Source organism: Bombina bombina, chromosome 1, assembly GCF_027579735.1.
Source record: "Bombina bombina isolate aBomBom1 chromosome 1, aBomBom1.pri, whole genome shotgun sequence".
NCBI classification, from domain to species: Eukaryota; Metazoa; Chordata; class Amphibia; order Anura; family Bombinatoridae; genus Bombina; species Bombina bombina.
Genome location: NC_069499.1, coordinates 1,152,391,183 through 1,152,414,885, shown reverse-complemented (window position 1 = coordinate 1,152,414,885; position 23,703 = coordinate 1,152,391,183). Strand labels below are relative to the sequence as shown.

The 23,703-nt window shown below is 40.2% G+C and overlaps 1 protein-coding gene across 1 annotated transcript in view; it reads right to left on the bottom strand.

Moving 5' to 3' along the window:
* LOC128663630 (uncharacterized) overlaps positions 1-22,798 on the bottom strand; it is a 73,515-nt gene extending 50,717 nt beyond the window's left edge. The window contains exon 1 of the mRNA XM_053718053.1: positions 22,530-22,798. The gene's annotated coding sequence lies outside the window, so the exon portion shown is untranslated. The remainder of the gene's footprint in view (positions 1-22,529) is intronic.
* Between the last annotated feature and the right edge of the window lie 905 nt (positions 22,799-23,703).

Below are 23,703 nucleotides of genomic sequence, written 5' to 3'. Positions count from 1 at the left end.
ACCTAACACCCTACCATAAACCCCTAGTCTAATAACCCCTAATTCTCTGTCGCCCCACAAGCGCCAACACTAAATAAACCTATTAACCCCTAAACCGCCGCCCCCACATCATTACTACTAAAATAAACCTATTAACCTCTAAACCGCCGGCCCCCACATCGCCAACACTAAATAAACCCATTAACCCCAAAACCGCCGACCCCCCACATCGCAACCATCTAAATTAAACTATTACCCCTAAATTTAACACCCGCTAACTTTAAATTAAAGTTACAATATAACTACCTTAAAATAAATAAATACTTACCTGTGAACACTACGAAAAAACAAACAAACCTAACAGTCCCTTTAATGAAGACACTCCCTCATTAGTTTATGAAAAAATTAAGAAGACTAAAGCTGCTAGCTGCATCACCCCCAAGGATTTAAAGGGATATGAAACCCAAAAATGTTATTTTGTGATTCAGATAGAACATACACTTTTTAAAAGTTTCAAATTTATTTCTATTATCAGATTTGCTTTGTTCTCATTGTAGTCTTTGTTGAAGAGATACCTAGCTAGGCATCTGGAGCACTACATGTCAGGAAATAGTGCTGCCATCTAGTGCTCTTGCAAATGGATAACATTCTTGCAAAACTGCTGCCTTATAGTGCCCCAGAAATGGTCCGGCTCCTAAGCTTACGTCTTTGCTTTTCAACAAAACATACCAAGAGAATGAAGAAAAAATTATAATAAAAGTAAATTAAAAAGTTGTTTAAAATCGCATGTTCTATCTGAATCATGAAAGAAAAATGTGGGGTTTCATATCCCTTTAAGATATTACTTAGCTGAAAGCTGAGTCTTAAATTTTTGGGTAATAAACTGTTTCCAAATAAACATCATTTAAATCTATATGTCTCTGCCTTGTTCATTTTCATATAATAACGTTCTTTAAAAAGACAGAGTAAAGTCAAAATGAAGAGTTCATGATTCAGATAGAACATGCAGTTTTAAACAACTTTCCAATTTACTTCTATTATCAAATATACTTTGTACTCTTGATATCCTTTGTTGAAGATTAAACCTAAGTGTGTCACAACTATGGCCTCTAGTTATCAAGCCGTCAACCACAAATACGCTGGAATTCCGCAGCGTATTTGTGGCAAGGCTGATTCGCTGTAGTTATCAAGCCCTACAGACCGGCAAAAGTAGAATTTAGTGACGTAACATACGATCCGCCGGACTCAGTCCGACACAGATCGATGGTTACGTCACTACAGATGTTCCGAACGCAAGTTACGCACAATCTGACTACTTTTGCTAGTTATCAAAGAACTAGAAGGTACGCTCGCCACTATTCCGGGCCAGCGTACCTGGTTTTCAATCCGCCGCCCTGGAGGCGGTGGATCCCATAGGAATCAATGGGAGTCTGACAGCAGCGAAAGCTCATGTTCGCTGCTGCCCGATATCCCATTGATTTTATGGGAAGTGTCTGCACCTAACACCCTAACATGTACCCCGAGTCTAAACACCCCTAATCTTCCCCCCCTACACCGCCGCCACCTACTTTATACTTATTACCCCCTAAACCGCCACTCCCGGACCCTGCCGCAACTATAATAAATATATGAACCCCTAAACCGCCGCTCCCAGATCCCGCCGCCACTATAATAAATATATGAACCCCTAAACCGCCGCTACCGGACCCCGCCGCCACCTACATTATACCTATTAACCCCTAATCTGCCGCCCCCTACATAAAGTTATTAACCCCTCTCCTGCCGATCTCGGACCCCGCCGCAAATAAATTAATTGTTTAACCCCTAAACCGCCGCACCCGGAGCCCTCCGCCACCTACATTACATTTATTAACCCCATATCCTGCCCCCCCCCACACCGCCGCCACCTACAGTACATTGATTAACCCCTAATCTACCCCCCTACAACCGCCGGCCAATATATTAAATTGAATTAACCCCTAAACCTAAGTCTAAACCCTAACCCTAACACCCCCTAACTTAAATATTATTTACATTAATCTAAATAAATATTCCTATAATTAAATAAATTAATCCTATTTAAAACTAAATACTTACCTATAAAATAAACCCTAAGATAGCTACAATATAATTAATAATTACATTGTAGCTATTTTAGGGTTTATTTTTATTTTACAGGCAACTTTGTATTTATTTTAACTAGGTACAATAGCTATTAAATAGTTAATAACTATTTAATAGCTACCTAGTTAAAATAATTACAAATTTACCTGTAAAATAAATCCTAACCTAAGTTACAAATACACCTAACACTACACTATCAATAAATTAATTAAATAAATTAACTACAATGATCTAAATTAAAATACAATTAAATAAACTAAACTATATTACAAAAAAGAAAACACTAAATTACAAAAAATAAAAAAATATTACAAGAAGTTTAATCTAATTACACCTAATCTAAGCCGCCTAATAAAATAAAAAAGCCCCCCAAAATAATAATATTCCCTACCCTAAATTAAATTACAAATAGCCCTTAAAAGGGCCTTTTGCGGGGCATTGCCCCAAAGTAACCAGCTCTTTTACCAGCCCTTAAAAGGGCTTTTTGCGGGGCATTGCCCCAAAGTAATCAGCTCTTTAACCTGTAAAAAAAAAAATACAATACCCCCCAACATTACAACCCACCACCCACACACTCCTACTCTAAAACCCACCCGATCCCCCCTTAAAAAACCTAACACTACCCCATTGAAGATCACCCTACCTTGAGCCGTCTTCACCCAGCCGGGCCGAACTCTTCATCCGATCCGGGCATAAGTGGTCCTCCAGCTGGGCAGAAGTCTTCATCCGATCGGGGCAGAAGAGGTCCTCCATCCAGCAGAAGTCTTCATCCAAGCGGCATCTTCTATCTTCATCCTTCCGGCGATGAGCGGCTCCATCTTGAAGACCTCCAGCGCGGAGCATCCTTCCAGCACGACGGACTAACGACGAATGACGGTTCCTTTAAAATATTTCCATTTTTCCTACCTTAATTCCGATTGGCTGATAGAATCCTATCAGCCAATCGGAATTCGAGGGACGCCATCTTGGATGACATCATTTAAAGGAACCGTCATTCGTCGTTAGTCCGTCGTGCTGGAAGGATGCTCCGCGCCGGAGGTCTTCAAGATGGAGCCGCTCATCGCCGGAAGGATGAAGATAGAAGATGCCGCTTGGATGAAGACTTCTGCTGGATGGAGGACCTCTTCTGCCCGATCGGATGAAGACTTCTGCCTGGCTGGAGGGACCACTTGTGCCCGGATCGGATGAAGACGGCTCAAGGTAGGGTGATCTTCAATGGGTAGTGTTAGTTTTTTTAAGGGGGGATCGGGTGGGTTTTAGAGTAGGGGTGTGTGGGTGGTGGGTTGTAATGTTGGGGGGGGGGAAGGTATTGTATTTATTTTTTTTACAGGTAAAAGAGCTGATTACTTTGGGGCAATGCCCCGCAAAAAGCCCTTTTAAGGGCTGGTAAAAGAGCTGGTTACTTTGGGGGCAATGCCCCGCAAAAGGCCCATTTAAGGGCTATTTGTAATTTAGTTTAGGGTAGGGAATTTTATTATTTTGGGGGCTTTTTTATTTTATTAGGGGGCTTAGATTAGGTGTAATTAGATTAAACTTCTTGTAATATTTTTTTATTTTTTGTAATTTAGTGTTTGTTTTTTTGTAATAAAGATTAGTTTATTTAATTGTATTTTAATTTAGATCATTGCAGTTAATTTATTTAATTAATTTATTGATAGTGTAGTGTTAGGTGTATTTGTAACTTAGGTTAGGATTTCTTTTACAGGTAAATTTGTAATTATTTTAACTAGGTAGCTATTAAATAGTTATTAACTATTTAATAGCTATTGTACCTAGTTAAAATAAATACAAAGTTGCCTGTAAAATAAAAATAAACCATAAAATAGCTACAATGTAATTATTAATTATATTGTAGCTATCTTAGGGTTTATTTTATAGGTAAGTATTTAGTTTAAATAATATTTAAGTTAGGGGAGTGTTAGGGTTAGACTTAGGTTTTGGGGTTAATTAATTTAATATATTGCTGCAGTGTAGGGGGGGGTAGATTAGGGGTTAATCAATGTACTGTAGGTGGCGGCGGTGTAGGGGGGGCAGGATAGGGGTTAATAAATGTAATGTAGGTGGCGGAGGGCTCCGGGTGTGGCGGTTTAGGGGTTAAACAATTAATTTATTTGGGATCGGCAGGATAGGGGTTAATAACTTTATGTAGGGGCGGCGGTATAGGGGGCGGCAGATTAGGGGTTAATAGGTATAATGTAGGTGGCGGTGGGGTCCAGGAGCGGCAGTTTAGGGGTTCATATATTTATTATAGTGGCGGCGGGATCCGGGAGCGACGGTTTAGGGGTTAATATATTTATTATAGTTGCGGCGGGGTCCGGGAGCGGCGGTTTAGGGGCTAATAAGTTTATTTAGTTGCCCCTCAGTATAGTATAGTGTGGGTGTTTAGTGACAGGCTAGCAAGAAAGCTGCCAAGAAGCCGATGAGCAGCGAGATCGATGACTGTCAGTTAACAACAGCCCGTGCTCATCGCTCCGTACTTGGTGCGCGGCTTCTTGACAGCTTTTTTGATAACTATGGCGAACGTATTCAGGTTTGCGGCGGCGGCGATGTTAGGCGAGCGTATTGGGGCCGTCGAATGCAGGTAAGTTGACGGCTTGATACATAGGCCTATGTATAACATTGCTATACACATTGTTGCAAACACTGCTGCCAGATGGCTAAAGACACGTGCACTCTCCTGAGCTCACCTAAAATTACTCTTACAAAAACTAAGGACAATTTATAGTACAAGTACATTGGGAAGTTATTTAAAACTGCATGATCTTTCCAATCCATTTAAGTTTCCATTTAAGGTGTCTGTCCCTTTGAGTTTAAGAAATGTATCTACTTTATGCAGCCTTTTTTAATTCTCTTAAAGGGATACTGAACCCAATTTTTTTATTTCATGATTCTGATAGAGCATGCAATTTTAAGCAACTTTCTAATTTACTCCTATTATCAATTTTTCTTTGTTCTCTTGCTATCTTTATCTGAAAAAAGAAGGCTTCTAAGCTAAGGAGCCAGCCAATTTTAGTTCAGACCCTGGACAGCACTTGTTTATTGGTGGGTGATTTTATCCACCAATCAGCAAGAACAGCCCAGGTTGTTCACCAAAAATGGGCCGGCATCTAAACTTACATTCTTGCTTTTCAAATAAAGATACCAAGAGGATGAAGACAATTTTATAATAGGAGTAAGTTAGAAAGTTGCTAAAAATTGCATACTCTATCTGAATCACGAAAAAACATTTTACGTCCCTTTAAGAAAAATCCAGTTATAGTTATTGTGAATTCTGTCAATAGAGAGTTGATAGGTGCTGCAAATATCTCTAAGTAAGTAATGGAAGATAAACAAGAATCTAAGCATTTCACTATTTCCCTAATGCTTGCTTCAAACGGTGTGTTTACCCCCTAGGAGTAACTAGTGCAAAAAATAAAGGTACTTTCTGTATGCGTGTTTTATACTTAATGACAGAAAGTCAACTTTATGTATAGCACCGGTAAATCCTAGCATTTATCGTTACTTTAAATGCATAGTTAAAGAACCTCAGCACGACAGCTGCCAAGCTGGTTCTGAAAAGACGTAACTATATATTTAACCCCTTTGCAGTTCATCTGGTTTGGTTTGTGTGCGTCTTATTTTCTGCTGAAATTGTCATCCAGTCATGGATGTTTTGTTAAAGGGATATGAAACCTGAAATTTTTCTTTGGCGATTCAGATAGAGCACTGGTTTTCAAACCTTTCCTCGGGTCTCCCTAACAGGCCAGGTTTTGAGTATTACCTTGGATGAGAGCAGGTGAAATAACTAGGTTTACTAATCAGCTGATTTTATTCACCTGTACTCCAGTTCAGATATCCTCAAAATGTGCCCTGAGGACAAGTTTGAAAACCAGTGAGATAGAGCATGTGATTTTAAAAAACGTTCTAATTTACTAATATCACATTTTCTTAGTTCTCTTTATATCTTTTGTTTAAAAGCAGGGATGTATGCTTGGGAGCCGGCCCATTTGTGGAGCACTATATGGCAGCAGTTTTGCAAGAATGTTATCCATATGCAAGATGAGTACTAGATGGCAGCACTATTTCCTGCCAAGTAGTGGTCCAGATACCAACCTAGGTATCTCTTCAATACAGAATATCATGGGAACAAAGCAACTTTGATAATAGAAGTAATTTGGAAACTTTTTTTAAATGGTATGATTTGTCTGAATCCCACAAGTTTTGGGTTTCATATCCCTTTAATAGGATAAGCGCAACGTAACATTGGCACAAACACGTATGTGTCTGTACATTCTAACATTAGAGTTTGCATTTACGCATTGCAGCTTTAATGCTCATGTGATAACGCACTTTTATTATTTATTTTGCCTGTTTTTGCTGCAATTTAAATCTGAAAATTGTAGTTTGTTTTTACACTTCCCCTGGAGTGCATTCAGTGGAATTAAGAACTCTGACCCTCCACCAGAGACTGCTTGATGTCTACAGGAGCCATTTATATCCGTCCCTAATCAGACCCACAGCAAAGAAGGCATGAGAAACAAAACTTGAGAGGTTTTTTTAAGGGGTATGCCCATGGAGTGCAAACAAATTCAAACAGTAAGTATTCAATGGTTATAAAACATTGATTTTGTATGCAGATAGTTTGTAATGCATAGATTCCGTAATGATGCACATATGCTATATGACTTTAAAGGGACATTAAACACAAAATAAATGCTAGATAGAATGATGTTTAGTCGGATAATATTATGTGTTAGATGTAATTTTTAAAATGTAATTTGCTGTTTAAATATTGACAAAGCAAGTGTAAGGTTTTAGCTACATTAAAACAATGGGAGCTGCCATGTTGTGACTTAGGTTGCATTCTCTGCTGTGGCCAATTAGGGACAGTTATAAAACATAAATTATGCTTACCTGATAATTTCATTTCCATCGAGGGGAGGAGAGTCCACGGCTTCATTCATTACTGTTGGGAATTAAGAACCTGGCCACTAGGAGGAGGCAGACACCCCAGCCAAAGGCTTAAATACCTCCCCCCACTTCCCTCATCCTCCAGTCATTCTGCCGAAGGAACAGTAGGAGAAATATCAGGGTATAAATGGTGCCAGAAGATTAATTCAATTTAGGTCCGCCCACCCGAGATATGGGTGGGAGCCGTGGACTCTCCTCCCCTTGATGGAAATGAAATTATCAGGTAAGCATAATTTATGTTTTCCACGGCTTCATTCATTACTGTTGGGAATATATACCGAAGCTCTATAGGACACTGAATGATACTGGGAGGGCTAAAGGCAGATCCTAATCTGAGGGCACTACAGCCTGCAAAACCTTTCTCCCAAAAACAGCTTCCGCAGAAGCAAAAACGTCAAATTTGTAAAACTTTGTAAAAGTGTGTAAGGAGGACCAGGTAGCCGCCTTACAAATTTGCTCCATAGAGGCCTCATTCTTGAAGGCCCAAGACGAAGCCACAGTTCTAGTAGAATGAGCCGTGATCCTCTGAGGAGGCTTATGTCCCGCTGTATCATAGGCCAAGCGAATCAAGCTCCTCAACCAAAAGGACAAAGAAGTAGAAGAGGCTTTCTGCCCCTTGCACTTCCCAGAATACACCACAAAAAGAGATGTAGAATGACGGAAATCCTTTGTAGCCTGAAGATAGAACTTTAAGGCATGAACCACATCCAGGTTATGAAGTAACCTCTCCTTAGAAGAAGAAGGATTAGGACACAAAGAAGGAACAACTATTTCCTGATTGATGTTACGGTTAGACACCACCTTGGGAAGAAATCCCAAACCAGTGCGAAGCACAGCCTTATCCGCATGAAAAACCAGATAAGGAGGCTCACATTACAAGGCAGCCAGTTCAGATACTCTGCGTGCCGATACAATGGCCAACAGTTAGAGAACTTTCCAGGACAGAATCTTAATGTCAATGGAATGCATAGGCTCAAACGGAACCCTCTGCAATACCTTAAGGACCAAGTTCCATGGGGGAGCAGACTGTCTAAAAACAGGCCTGATTCTAGACAGAGCCTGAACAAAAGATTGTATATCAGGGAGCTCAGCAAGTCTCCTATGCAACAATACTGATAATGCCGAAATCTTTCCCTTTAAGGAACTGGCAGCAAGACCCTTCTCCAAACCCTCCTGGAGAAAGGAGAAAGGACAGAATCCTGGATACCTTCACCTTATGCCAAGGATATCCATACTTCTCACACCAGGACAAGTAAGTCCTCCACACCTTATGGTAGATGCGACGAGTGACTGGATTCCTTGCCTGAATTAGCGTATCAATCACACTTTCAGAAAAGTCTCTCTTGGCCAAGACTAGGCGTTCAATCTCCACCCAGTCAGCCTCAGAGAATCGAGATTTTGATGTTGAAAAGGACCCTGTTCCAGCAGATCCCTGCGACAGGGTAACCTCCACGGCGGAGAGGATGACATCCCCACCAGATCCGCAAACCACGTCCTCCGCGGCCACTATGGAGCAATCAGAATGGCCGAAGCTCTCTCCTGTTTGATGCGTGCCACTACATGAGGTAGAAAAGGTAATGGTGGAAAAATGTAAGCTAGGCTGAACCACCAAGGCACCACCAAGGCATCTATCAGCTCTGCCTGGGGATCCCTGGACCTCGACCCGTATCGGGGTAGCTTGCAATTGATCCGAGACACCTCCCTCATGTCTAGGGAGCTCCTCGTACCCCCCCTTATGGTTGATGTAAGCCACCGAGGTAATGTTGTCGGTCTGGAATATGATGAAGCTGAACGACCCCAGAGGAGGCCAAGCCTTCAGAGCATTGTGAATTGCTCGGAGTTCCAGAATATTTATCGGAAGGTCCATTTTCCTTGTGCTATCCTGGCACCCCAAACCGCTCCCCATCCTGCCAGACTCGCGTCCGTGGTCACAATCTCCCAGGACGGTGTCAAGAAAGATGTCCCCATGGACAGTTGCTCCGGATGGATCCACCAAAAGAGGTAGATCCGAGTCCGAGCATCCATGGATATCTGCTGTGATAGATCTGAATGATCACCGTTCCACTGTCTCAACATGCACAATTGAAGAGGTCTGAGATGGAACCTGGTGAATGGAATGACGTTTATGCTGGAAACCATGAGTCCAATCACCTCCATACACTGAGGGGCTTGAGGAGGACTGAAGGGCAAGACAAGAGGACACAATCTTCCTGCGTCGTTGGTCTGTGAAAAATATCGTCATGGACATAGAGTCTATGATCGTGCCCAGGAACTCCACCCTGTTGCTGGGAAGCAGGGAACTCTTTCCTGAGTTGATCATCCAACCCTGAGTTTGGAGCAAAAGAAGAAGAGTCCTCGAATGATCCTCTGTGAGACTGAACACGGCACCTGGACTAGGATGTCGTCCAAATAGGGCACCACAGCAATGCCTCTGGCTCTGGCCACTGCAAGTAGCGCCCCCAGAACCTTTGTGAAGACTCTCGGGGCCATCGCCAGACCAAAGGGGAGGGCCACAAACTGGAAGTGTTGGTTCAGAAACGCAAATCTTAGGAACTTGAAGTGGTCCCTGTGAATTGGCACATGAAGGTAAGTGTCCTTCAAGTCTATAGTTGTCATGAACTGTCCCTCTTGAACTAGGGGTAGAATAGATCTGATCGTTTCCATTTTGAACGATGGAACACTCAGAAACTTGTTTAAACACCTTAGGTCCAGAATCGAGCGGAACGTGCCCTCCTTCTTTGGAACCACAAAAAAGATTTGAATAGTACCCTAGACCCCTTTCTGCTTGGGATACTGGTACGATAACACAGAGAGAGGAGAGATCCCTCACACACTCTAGAAAGGCTATTCTCTTTTCCGGTTTTGAAGACAGGTTTGACAGGAGGAATCTGCCCCTGGGCGGATGGGATTTAAACCCTATCCTGTAACCCTGGGAGACAACCTCCAGAACCCAAGGGTCCTGAACGTCCTGTAACCAGGCTTCTGAGAAGAGAGATAATCTGCCCCCTACTTGGTGCAGAGACCGGTCAGGGGCCGCCCCTTCATGACAATTTTGTCTCAGCGGGCTTCTTGTTCTGCTTAGACTTGTTCCAAGAATGAGCCGGCTTCCAAGTTCCCTTGGACTGGTCTGCTTTTGCGGCGGGCTGCTGACGCTGGGCCTTGTCCACACGAAAGGGACAAAAAGTAGATCCTTTAGGCTTAACCTTCTTATCCTGCGGTAGGTAGACTCCCTTGCCTCCCGTAACCGTGGATATGATCGAATCAAATCCTGGACCGAACAGAATCTTTCCTTGAAAAGGCAGGGACAACAGCCTCGACTTAGAGGTCATGTCCGCACACCAAGACTTTAGCCACTGAGCCCTGTGCGCTAAAACGGAAAAACCTGACACCTTAGCGTTCAGGCGAATAATTTGCATATTGGCATCACAGATGAAAGAATTGGCGACCTTCAACACCTTAATCTTATCCTTTATCTCGTCGATGGAAGTCTCCCCCTCAACCATTTCACACAGGGATACACACCAATATGTCACAGCTCCGGCAACTGCGGCTACGGCTGCTGCCGGCTAAAAAACAAACCCCGTGTGTTGAAACATCTTCCTTAACATGTTTTCCAACTTTTTATCAATGGACTCTTCAAACGACAAACTATCCTCGAGGGGAATAGTTGTCCGCTTTGCGAGCCTGGAGATAGCACCATCCACCTTAGGGACAGTACCCCACAGCTCAAGCTGAGAGACCGGAACGGAGAACAGTTTCTTAAAGGAAGAAGAAGGGGAGAAGGAAGAACCTAATTGCTCCCATTCATTCTTAATAATAGGCACCACCCTGTCCTCATATACCTTATCAAGCTTAGGAATCACAGGTTCCTCCGGAAGCTTTGGTTCCGGAACCTCCAGAGTAGCAAGCACTTGCTTTAGCAAAAAGCGCAAATTCTCTATCCTGAACCTAAAGTCAGGCTCCTCCGCAGTCCAGAAGGGGCCTCCTCCAAAGAGTCGGAGTGGGCCTCGTCATCGTATAACGCCTCTGATATTTCCATAGGCGTAGACAACCCCTGGGCCAGGCCGCCATGATACGCCCTACACTTGCACTTAGCAGAACGTGGTAAGGCATGGGTCACTTTCGATACCGCCGTTTGCAGTTGATCCGCAAAATCTGATGGCCAACGAATCTCTCCCGCAGGAGTAATGGTTGGAACCTGGGGCGCTGCATGTGCAATTGGAGATGAATGCAGGGAACGCACCTCATGGGACGGGGAACCCTCAGAGGTGGACGGCTCAGTAGTACTAGACATCCGTTTATTTTTAGATGTCGTAACTTTATTAAGGCATGTAGAACATAGTTGAGCAGGCTGTTCTACCATAACCTCCTCACAATAAACACAGGAATGAGACCTTGTTGAAGAGGGAGAACCCTCTAACGCGTCAGAGTCCTCCATAGCTTGCACTGTTATTACAGACTATAATAACTTAATAAATAGGCACCTTTATACCTCCAATGGCCGGGGCACTCACCACCTCCTATGACCCGGACTACAGAAACCATTTTGTCTCCTGTGCCGCTGATCAACAGAGGAAGAGAGATAGCCACATCTGGTCACATGGAATGCCTGGCAGGACCGCCCCTGCCTAAGGAGAAAACGAGCCAAAAAAGGGCCGCGCAATACTCCCGTAAGTCACCTGAAAATTCCACACATAGCCAGAGCCTCATCTCGCACATAACGCAGCAATGACACAATAAAAAATATCATGTATAAACCCCCCTGTTCAATAATCCCCTTTCCAGGAATATTAACCCTTGATTCTTTAAAGATAAAAGGCGTCACACTGTGACCATGTCTTCCGTGTTTCATTACATAATAAAAAATTAAACAATCTTACCAGAATCTACACCGTGGGACAGGAACAGGGCCCTTCAAGTGTGACAGGTTAGTAGCTTCGCTCCTGACATGGACTTGAGTGTGAAAAGCAGGCAGCGAAAATTGTCAACGCTGATTGCTTGTGGAGCTGTTAATATGAGTTAGGATGGTTTCGCAGAAAGACTCTCCCTGCATCTCCGGACTCTAACTTTCACCCAAGCTCTCACTGACAGGCTGACAGGACTACTTAAAACTCCAGTCCCAATGCGAAGAGTACTACCCTCCATAAGAAACTACTCCGATCTTCAGGCACTTCTCTGCCCTCCTCCTGTGAAGAAAGGCAAAGAATGACTGTGTGATATACCTTTAAGGTATATCCCGCCTACCTTTCCTCCACCCTATATCAAGCACACCTGAACCATCATTCCTTGCCTGAAAATTGTTTTCTCTTTGGAACTTATCTGATCGCATCCCTCATGCTGTGATTCTACTTTTGATATTTCCTAACTTGCTTCATTGTTTCTTTCTCTCTGAAACAGCAGTAGTAAGTGAGGATCTTTTGCTGTACACTTTACTTTCAAAAGTATTTCATTATTTCTCCAATTCTACCGGAATCCTATTATTTCATCAAACCGGATCAAGGAGCCACCGGATCTACTTGCAGCGTCCCGGAAGCCGCACTCACACCAACACAGTATACCGGTCACAGAGGTAAAACCGTTCTCCTCAAACCTAAGGTAATATTTAATCCATTTACAAAGGATCCGTTCTTACCTTGTCACTCTCTGGAAAGCATCCGCATTACCATGCTAAATCTACCGGTTACTACCATAGTCTGACTGTGCTGTATATATTTTATGTATGATTGTGTGAGTGCGTGAAGTCATTCCTGAAGAATTGTTACAATAAGGATACAACTACTGATGTTTTACTAAGTGTAACTAAATACACATTTACTCTATCATATCTCTGAACTGATTGCTTTATGTTCCTTACCTATATTGCAACAATTGTTTCTACTCAAGTATTCCTTGCTTCTGCTTGGCATCTACGAAGTTTTCTTTCAGTAAAAGTCTCACCAGTGATTTAACAGGAAGTTCAAACCATACTGCCTGTTTTATTCATTAAAAGAGCAACAAACCCTTAGCTTAAAAACACTGCATAAGTTCCTGCATAAAACAGGACATCACATAATTTTCAGGCCACAGTGTTCTAAGGGTTTGTTACTGGTAAACAAAACTTTGTTATTATGGATGCAAATGAAATTAAAACTGAGTTCTCTAACATACAAAGAAAATTAGATTATCTTGCACAAGGCTTAACAGAAGTACAAGCAGATAATACCGCATTAAAAGCTATTGTTAAAGAATATATGTCTCACAAAAGTACTGATGTACCTGAACCCCATATTCAATACCCTCAACCTTTCACTGGTAAAAGACATGAATTCAGAGATTTCAAGACTGCTTGTAAACTTCTTTTTACCATGAGACCCCGCACATATTATTCAGACCGCATCAGGGTTTGCACCACTATTTCATTTCTACAGGGAGAGCCCAGAACCTGGGCTAACAGGTTTTATGAAAATAATGACCCAATTTTGGATTCACTACAGGATTTCTTTCAAGCTATGTCTAATCTATATGAAGATACAGATACACAAATAACTGCAGATTCTAAACTACGCGCACTCAAACAGGGTAAGCGCACGGTGGAGGAGTACACAACTGAATTTCAAATGTGGGCAACAGACTCACTATGGAACCAAGTTAGCCTTAAGAATCAGTTTAGGCTGGGCCTATCTGAAAACCTTAAGGATGAACTGTCTCGCCAGGAAATGCCTGATTCTCTTCCAGCACTTATTAAATTAAGCACATCCATAGATAGAAGACTCAGGGAACGGCGAGCAGAGAGATCCACTTCAGACACAATACCCAGACGTCAGGTCACTTATCCTACAACATCTGAGAAATCTCAACAAGTAGACAACAAATCAGAATTATTTCCTGTAGCTTATTATTCAAGAAGATTCACACCTGCAGAAAATAATTATAGTATAGGAGATAAAGAACTCCTTGCTATCAAAGTATCCCTTGAACAATGGAGGCACTTACTGGAAGGTACACAAAAACCATTTAAAATCTTCACAGATCATAAGAATCTGGAATATTTGAAGAAAAGCAAAACTCTAACTTCCAGACAAGTAAGGTGGTCATTATTCTTAGATAGGTTCAATTTCTTGATCACTTATCGACCAGGAAGCCTGAATACCAAGGCTGATGCATTATCCAGAGTACAGGAAATGAAACCTCAAGAGACCCTGACTCCAATAGTACCAATCGAAAAATTTATTGGAGTCCTAACACCTTTAGAGGAAGAGATTAAAAGGGCACAAGAAAAAGAAACCAATACACCTGTCACAAAAACCTAAATACTGGTTTAATAAACCATAAAGATCAATTGTATATACCCTGTTCATTAAGAAAACAAATATTGAAACACACTCATGATGAACCTTTATCCGGTCATACCGGAATACAAAAAACCATTGGAAAAACAAGAAGAAACTTTTGGTGGCCCCAAATGAATCAAACCATCCAAGATTATGTCAATTCCTGTGACACTTGTGATAGAAATAAAATAGATCATAAAGGGCCCATCGGATTGTTGACCCCATTGCCAGTTCCGGATAAACCCTGGTCCATGATCTCGATGGACTTTATTGTAGAGCTACCAAAATCAAGGAACTTTAACACTATATTAGTTGTCATAGATCATCTAACAAAATTGGGACATTTTATACCCCTAAAAAGGTTACCCTCAGCTTTTACTACAGCAAATGTTTTCCTTAACCACATAGTGAAACTCCACGGACTACCCACTGATATAATAACAGATAGAGGTACACAATTCACCTCATCCTTTTGGAGATCATTATGCAAATTGTTAAAAATCACACCAAGATATTCAACAGCCTTCCATCCCCAAACCAATGGGATGACTGAGAAACTAAATCAAACATTAGAACAATATCTTCGTTGTTACATTTCCCATTTGCAGGATGATTGGATAGATTATTTATCAATGGCGGAATTCTCTTACAACAATTCGGTATCATCCTCAACAAAAATGACACCGTTCTATGTAACCTATGGCTATCATCCGACAACTTTGACACTATCTAAAACTGACGTAAACTCACCAGCTGCTAAAGACTATTCTTTACAACTTGAAGCAAGACTAGCCCTAGTCAAAAAACATTTATCTGATGCAAAGAATTATCAGAAAGCTTATTATGATAAACGTCACAGACCCAGTCCAGTCTATAAAGTGGGTGACAAAGTGTTATTATCTGTAAAGAATTTAAAACTACATGTACCCTCTAAGAAATTGGCGAACCAATACATTGGACCTTTTGTAATCAATAAAATTTTGAACCCTATGACGGTATGTTTAACTCTTCCTGCAGCTTATAGGATTCATCCCACTATACATGTGTCTCTGATAAAACCTTATAATTCTACTGTACAAACCAGTCTTCAGACTCCAACTGCGTTACAAATAGATGACCACGACGAATTTGAGGTGGACCGTATTCTAGATTCTAGGATCAAGAATCGTCACCTAGAGTACTTGTTAAAATGGAAAGGTTTTGGTCCTGAGGACAATTCTTGGCATCGTAGCGCTGACATTTCTGCTCCCCGTCTGATTAGATCCTTTCATCGCAGGTATCCTTTGAAGCCATCCCTCTCGTCAATTGGGGGACCCCTTAGCGGGGGGAGTGTGTGATATACCTTTAAGGTATATCCCGCCTACCTTTCCTCCACCCTATATCAAGCACACCTGAACCATCATTCCTTGCCTGAAAATTGTTTTCTCTTTGGAACTTATCTGATCGCATCCATCATGCTGTGATTCTACTTTTGATATTTCCTAACTTGCTTCATTGTTTCTTTCTCTCTGAAACAGCAGTAGTAAGTGAGGATCTTTTGCTGTACACTTTACTTTCAAAAGTATTTCATTATTTCTCCAATTCTACCGGAATCCTATTATTTCATCAAACCGGATCAAGGAGCCACCGGATCTACTTGCAGCGTCCCGGAAGCCGCACTCACACCAACACAGTATACCGGTCACAGAGGTAAAACCGTTCTCCTCAAACCTAAGGTAATATTTAATCCATTTACAAAGGATCCGTTCTTACCTTGTCACTCTCTGGAAAGCATCCGCATTACCATGCTAAATCTACCGGTTACTACCATAGTCTGACTGTGCTGTATATATTTTATGTATGATTGTGTGAGTGCGTGAAGTCATTCCTGAAGAATTGTTACAATAAGGATACAACTACTGATGTTTTACTAAGTGTAACTAAATACACATTTACTCTATCATATCTCTGAACTGATTGCTTTATGTTCCTTACCTATATTGCAACAATTGTTTCTACTCAAGTATTCCTTGCTTCTGCTTGGCATCTACGAAGTTTTCTTTCAGTAAAAGTCTCACCAGTGATTTAAAGTGAAAGTAAACTTAAGTAGACTGCAATATATGTTGATATAAATCATTAAAAATTAATATCACTTTCATTCATCATTTTTTTTCCAATTAAATTATAGACCTGTTTATTCTAATGAAACCCATCTGTCTTGTTAGCCGACTCTCCTCCCGCATTATAAAAAAAATTCTGTTCGTTGTGACGATTTACTATTGCCTAAATCTAATTGGTCCCCCATGGGCGTCTAAAACTGTTAGTTTCACGCCCACATGTTGCTATGCGCATGTGGCAATCCTTGAATTTTAATCCTGTATCGGATGCGCGTTCACAACAGCCGCATGCGCATAGGAAGGCACAACTTGATTGATGATATATATTTTATACTAATTACTCATTGCTCGTTAGAGTCATCGGGGAATGCACAGCATGCAAACTGCTTATACGATCCTAACTATGATACTAAACAATGAATCCAGTGTTTAGTATCGTAGCGTAGCTCGTGTTATCGCGCATGCGCAAAAAATTGGGCTCACGAGAACGAGCACGGCTAATGACGTATAGAGCGGGTGGGACCGCTCTTACGCGTAACAGTAAAAAACCTGGTATCGAGCAGGGGGCGGAGGAAGCCATGAAAAGGTGCACATAATAAAATATAAAATATATTCTTTACTGAACATTTTTAAGAAATATAAAGTTAGCGACTGTAATATATGCAAGTAGGAGAATCTATAACTGGCTTGGGGTATTGCAAAATTTACTTTCACTTTAACAGGTAGTTCAAACCATACTGCCTGTTTTATTCATTAAAAGAGCAACAAACCCTTAGCTTAAAAACACTGCATAAGTTCCTGCATAAAACAGGACATCACAGACTGGGGGATGAGGGAAGTGAGGGAGGTATTTAAGCATTTGGCTGCAGTGTCTTTGCCTCCTCCTGGTGGCCAGGTTCTTAATTCCCAACAGTAATGAATGAAGCTGTGGACTCTCCTCCCCTTTCGATGGAAATAGTTTACTAGAGTGCGCAGCCAATGGCTGTGTGGAATATAACAGTGTTCTGCACTTTCAGTTCTAATGATAGCGCACACAATAAAGAGGCTCGCTTGTTGTGACACTTTCATATTACAAGTCCATGGTAAGGCTTGTCTGGTTAGTGTGGCCGACTTTGCTCGAATGAAGCCTATACTTTTAAATGGAGATTGTGACCTCGCTAACTTGAGCTGGTATTACAAGTTGAAAGTTATAGTTTGCGCTTGAGCGCAAGCCAAAGCTGAAAAAAATAAAGTATTACACACACATATATATATATATATATATATATATATATATACACACACACACACACACACTTTTTAACTCCTTCACCACCAAAACTTTCAGAGAAGAATTTGCCCAAAATACGGGAGAATGTTTATTATTTTTGCTATCACTCCTTTTAAACAGAAACCTATCGGCTAGATTACGAGTTTTGTCGGTAAGGCTGTGTGGTGCTAATGCTCCTTTTTTTCTTACCGCTCCCTTTAAACAACACTGGTATTACAGGTTTTCTGTAAACCGGCGTTAGCCTCAGAAAAGTGAGCAAAATTTAGCTCCACATCTCACTGTAATACCAGCGCTGCTTACGGTAGCGGTGAGCTGGCTAAACGTGCTCGTGCACGATTTCCCCATAGGAAACAAGGGGCTGAGCTGGCTGAAAAAAAAACCTAATACCTGCAAATAAGCAGCGTTCAGCTCCTAACGCAGCCCCATTGTTTCCTATGGGAAAATGAAATTTATGTCTGCACCTAACACCCTAACATGAACCCCGAGTCTAAACACCCCTAATCTTACACTTATTAACCCCTAATCTGCCGCCCCCGACATCGCCGCCATCTGCATTATATTATTAACCCCTAATCTGCCACTCCGGACACCGCCGCCACCTACATTATACTTATGAACCCCTAATCTACTGCCCCCTACATCGCCGACACCTACATTATATTTATTAACCCCTAATCTGCCCCCCCCAACGTCGCCGCAACTATATTAAATTTATTAACCCCTAATCTGCCGCGGCCAACACTATAATAAAGGTATTAACCCCTAAACCTAAGTCTAACTTAAATATAATTTTAATTAAACAAAATAAATTTAACATAATTAAATTAATCCTATTTAAAACTAAATACTTACCGATAAAATAAACCATAAGCTAACTACAATATAACTAATAGTTACATTGTAGCTAGCTTAGGATTTATATTTATTTTACAGGCAACTTTGTATTTATTTTAACTAGGTACAATAGTTATTAAATATTTAACTATTTAATAACTTCCTAGTTAAAATAAGTACAAAATAACCTGTAAAATAAACCCTACCCTAAGTTACAATTATACCTAACACTACACTATCATTAAACTAATTACCTAAACTACCTACAATTAATTACAATTAAATTAAATAAACAAAATTACGGGGGGAAAAAACACTAAATTACAGAAAATAAAAAAAGAATTACAAGAATTTTAAACTAATTACACCTACTCTAATCCCCCAAATAAAATAACAAAGCCCCCTAAAATAATAAAATTCCCTACCCTATACTAAATTACAAATAGCCCTTAAAAGGGCCTTTTGCGGGGCATTGCCCCAAAGTAATCAGCTCTTTCACCTGTAAAAAAAAATACAATACCCCCCCCCAACATTAAAACCCACCACCCACACACCCAACCCTACTCTAAAACCCACCCAATCCCCCCTTAAAAAAACTAACACTAACCCCTTGAAGATCACCCTACCTTGAGACGTCTTCACCCAGCCGGGCACAAGTGGTCCTCCAGAGGGTCCGAAGTCTTCATCCTATCCGGCCAGAAGATGACATCCAGACCGCCAGAAGGCTTCATCCAGGCGGTGAAGTTCAATCCTATTGGCTGATCCAATCAGCCAATAGGATTAAGCGGTCAATCCTATTGGCTGATTGCATCAGCCAATAGGATTTTTCCTACCTTAATTCCGATTGGCTGATAGGATTCTATCAGCCAATCGGAATTCAAGGGACGCCATCTTGGATGACGTCACGTAAAGGACCAGTCATTCAGTCGTCAGCCGTCGGATGAAGAGGATGCTCCGCGTCGGATGTCTTGAAGATGGACCCTTTCCGCTCCGGAAGGATGAACATAGAAGATGCCGCCTGGATGAAGCCTTCTGCCGCTTGAAGGACCACTTCTGGCCGGATCGGATGAAGAATTCTGCCCCTCTGGAGGTCCACTTGTGCCCGGCTGGGTGAAGACGTCTCAAGGTAGGGTGATCTTCAAGGGGTTAGTGTTAAGTTTCTTAAAGGGGGGATTGGGTGGGTTTTAGAGTAAGGTTAGGTGTGTGGGTGGTGGGTTTTAATGTTGGGGGGGTATTGTATTTTTTTAAAGTAGTAAATTTATTTCGTTTTATTAGGGTTAGGGTTAGACTTAGGTTTAGGGGTTAATAAATTTAATATAGTAGCGGCGATGTTGGGGTCGGCAGATTAAGGGTTAATAAATGTAGGTAGGTGTCGGCGATGTTAGGGACGGCAGATTAGGGGTTAATAAAATTTAACTAGTGTTTGCGAGGCGGGAGTGCGGCGGTTTAGGGGTTAATAAATTTATTAAAGTGGCGGCGATGTCCGGTCGGCAGATTAGGGGTTAAATAATTTTATTATAGTGTTTGCGATGTGGGGGGGCCTCGGTTTAGGGGTTAATAGGTAGTTTATGGGTGTTAGTGTACTTTGTAGCACTTTAGTTAAGAGCTTTATGTTACGGCGTTAGCCCATAAAACTAAAAAATGCAGTAGGAGTCTTGGAGGTAGAGGGTGTACCGCTCACTTTTTAAAGCGATCGTAATACCGGCGTTAGGCACATCCCATTAAAAAGATAGGATACGCAATTGACGTAAGAGGATTTGCGGTATGCTAAAATCGCGGAAAAAAAGTGAGCGGTACACCTGTACCTGCCTGACTCGTAATACCAGCGGGCGTTAAAAAGCAGCGTTAGGACCCCTTAACGCTGCTTTTTAGGCTAACGCAAGACTCGTAATCTAGCCGTATATTTGTTAAAACTATATATATATTTTTTAAATAGACAACCCAAGGTACTGATCTAGGCCTATTTTGGTATATTTCATGCCCCTATTTCACCGCCAAATGCTATCATATAAAATAAATCAAAAATATATTTATATATTATATTCAAAATTTAAAAAAAAATCGTTAAGTTTTTACAAACTTTGGATTTCCCACTGAAATTTATTTACATATCTTGCTTGTGCATTCATAGCACAAAAGATTGTAAAAGTTTCTCTTGGATACCCTTTGTTCAGAAATAGCAAACATACGTGGCTTTGCCATTGCATTTTGGTAATTAGAATGCTGCTAATTGCAGCTGCACACCACACTTCTATTATTCCCGGAAGTGAAGAGGTTAATCAGATAGCTTGTAAAGTTAATTGAAGCTTTAGTGTAGAGATTACCCTCTCACCTGACACTTCCCACACCCTGAGCCCTACCCGATTCCTCCCTCACCCTGCACTGGTCACAACAATCTAAGGTACTGGCAGACAATCTGCCAATATGAAGATTTAAGGCCTTGTTTTAAATAAAATTATTTTATTCAATGTAATTGTGTTTTAATGTCTTTTGAATAGAAATACTTTAAATTCCAATATTCTTGACTTAGGTGAAAAAAATATTTTTATTTTAAAATAAATATTTATATCTGTATATACTGTACTATATATTTCTATATGTGTATATATTCATATAGATATATAGGTACAGATACATATATATATTTATTTTTAATTTTAAATAATCAAAAATATATAGAAATATATATAATTTAAAATAAAAAAAAACATTTTCTTTTATATAAAGAACATTGGAATGTATTCATAACTACGTTCGGCTGTAGCACGGTTGGTCTAACGCGGTGATGGGTTATCACACGAACAATAAGTGTTAGGGTTTTTAACAGCGCTCCCCATAGAAGGGGAGAAGTTAGCGTGGTCACGATATAAGAAGTCCTGAAGTTAGTGCACATCAGTCTTTCACTCTTGAGCTAACTTTATACTTGCAAATTTGTAATAAGCGCAAAAACATGGCAGTGTTAAAATTTTGCTTTGAGTAGAGTTAGCACGCCACTTGTAATCTGGCTCTTATTGTTTAACTTACCTTTACTGTAAGTCCTCTGCAAGGAAAGTTAAACCATGTTTGACAGCTGTGTTTCTGTTTGGAGCTGAAATCACGATTATCTACACTGCAACATTACTGTAGTTTATTTCTGTGTAACAGAAGCATCACTTACTACCTGTGACAGGAAATGGAAAGCTAACTTTTCACAATATCATGGGTTAAAGTACTTACATAGGTTAAAATGCTATTTAATTATTTTGATGCAGTGGGTTATATATAAGGACAATGAGAAGTTTGATATCTTATAATTAATTTATGGAAAATGTCTCCTGATGGGTAACTAAATTAAAAACACAAACTGTATGATGGTTTGCTGAAGAACAATATGTTTGCTGACACCATGTGACCTTATAGAACTCTATTATAGATTGCATATCCTGAGGGGTTTTACAGCACTGACCTAAACAGGTGGGAAGAACTGATAGAGTTGTTCATAGCTGCTTTGATGTCAGAGCTCTGGCAGTTTTATGACCACCTAAAAATATTGTAATCCCATGAAAGTTCAACCAGTTGTATAAATAACGAATTGCACTGTCTAAAAATATTGTGACAATGATATTATGGTTTAAGGTCTGTGCAGTTAGTATGCAAATATATCCATAACTTCTTCCTGTTTATTTTTATCTAACGTCTCTGAAACTTGCTATTTGCATGGACGTACAAAGATGTCGTTTAATGGTTTAGCATTACAAATTTCCTCATGCAACGTTTCTAAAAATTTAAGTATTAATTCTTAAATATTTTTCAGTAGTATTTGTTGAGTGAATGCTCTTGGTTTTCAGGTTGCAACGATTTGTAAACTTTCCTCTGTCTAAACAGGAAGTAATCCTTATACTACGTTTTTTTACCAAAATGGGTTACACTAACACTTAACACATGATTATTATATTACAAAGAAATAATTATTTATATTTTACATACCTTTTAGAATGCAGATTTGTTTTTCTGTTGTAATACCAGGAGGTTCTCTGACGTAAATGTGAAATTTCAAAGTTCCATGATTCTTTCTCCTATTATCTGCTGCACCACTTTTTCTCTCTCTACCTCTCACACTACTTATTTTTCTGTTATGTTTTAGTTTTATTTTATGTTTTTGCTCCGTCTCTTTGTATCTTCTTCGTTTTCTTCAAGGAGGAGCAAAAATCAGTGAATTCAGAAATGAAAGTGAAAGATATTAACAGTGCAGTACTACTCTTCTGCCACAGGGTGGGGACGGTGCAATGAGAGTGATTTTTTTTTTATTTTTTTTTTGTATTGTGACACGCCTGGCATAGTATACATTTTTTTTTGTATTGTGACACGCCTGGCATAGTATACATTTTTTTTTTGTATTGTGACACGCCTGGCATAGTATACATTTTTTTTTTGTATTGTGACACGCCTGGCATAGTATACATTTTTTTTTTTGTATTGTGACACGCCTGGCATAGTATACATTTATTTGTTTGTATTGTGACACGCCTGGTATAGTATACATTTATTTGTTATTTATTTGTTTGTATTGTGACACGCCTGGTATAGTATACATTTATTTGTTATTTATTTGTTTGTATTGTGACACGTCTGATATAGTATACACTTATTTGTTTGTATTGTGACACGCCTGGCATAGTATACACTTATTTGTTTGTATTGTGACACGCCTGGCATAGTATACACTTATTTGTTTGTTTTGTGACACGTCTGGCATAGTATACATTTTTTGTTTGTATTGTGACACGTCTGATATAGTATACATTTATTTGTTTGTATTGTGACACGTCTGATATAGTATACATTTATTTGTTTGTATTGTGACACGTCTGATATAGTATACATTTATTTGTTTGTATTGTGACACGTCTGATATAGTATACATTTATTTGTTTGTATTGTGACACGTCTGGTATAGTATACATTTATTTGTTTGTATTGTGACACGTCTGATATAGTATACATTTATTTGTTTGTATTGTGACACGTCTGATATAGTATACACTTATTTGTTTGTATTGTGACACGTCTGGCATAGTATACATTTATTTGTTTGTATTGTGACACGTCTGATATAGTATACATTTATTTGTTTGTATTGTGACACGTCTGATATAGTATA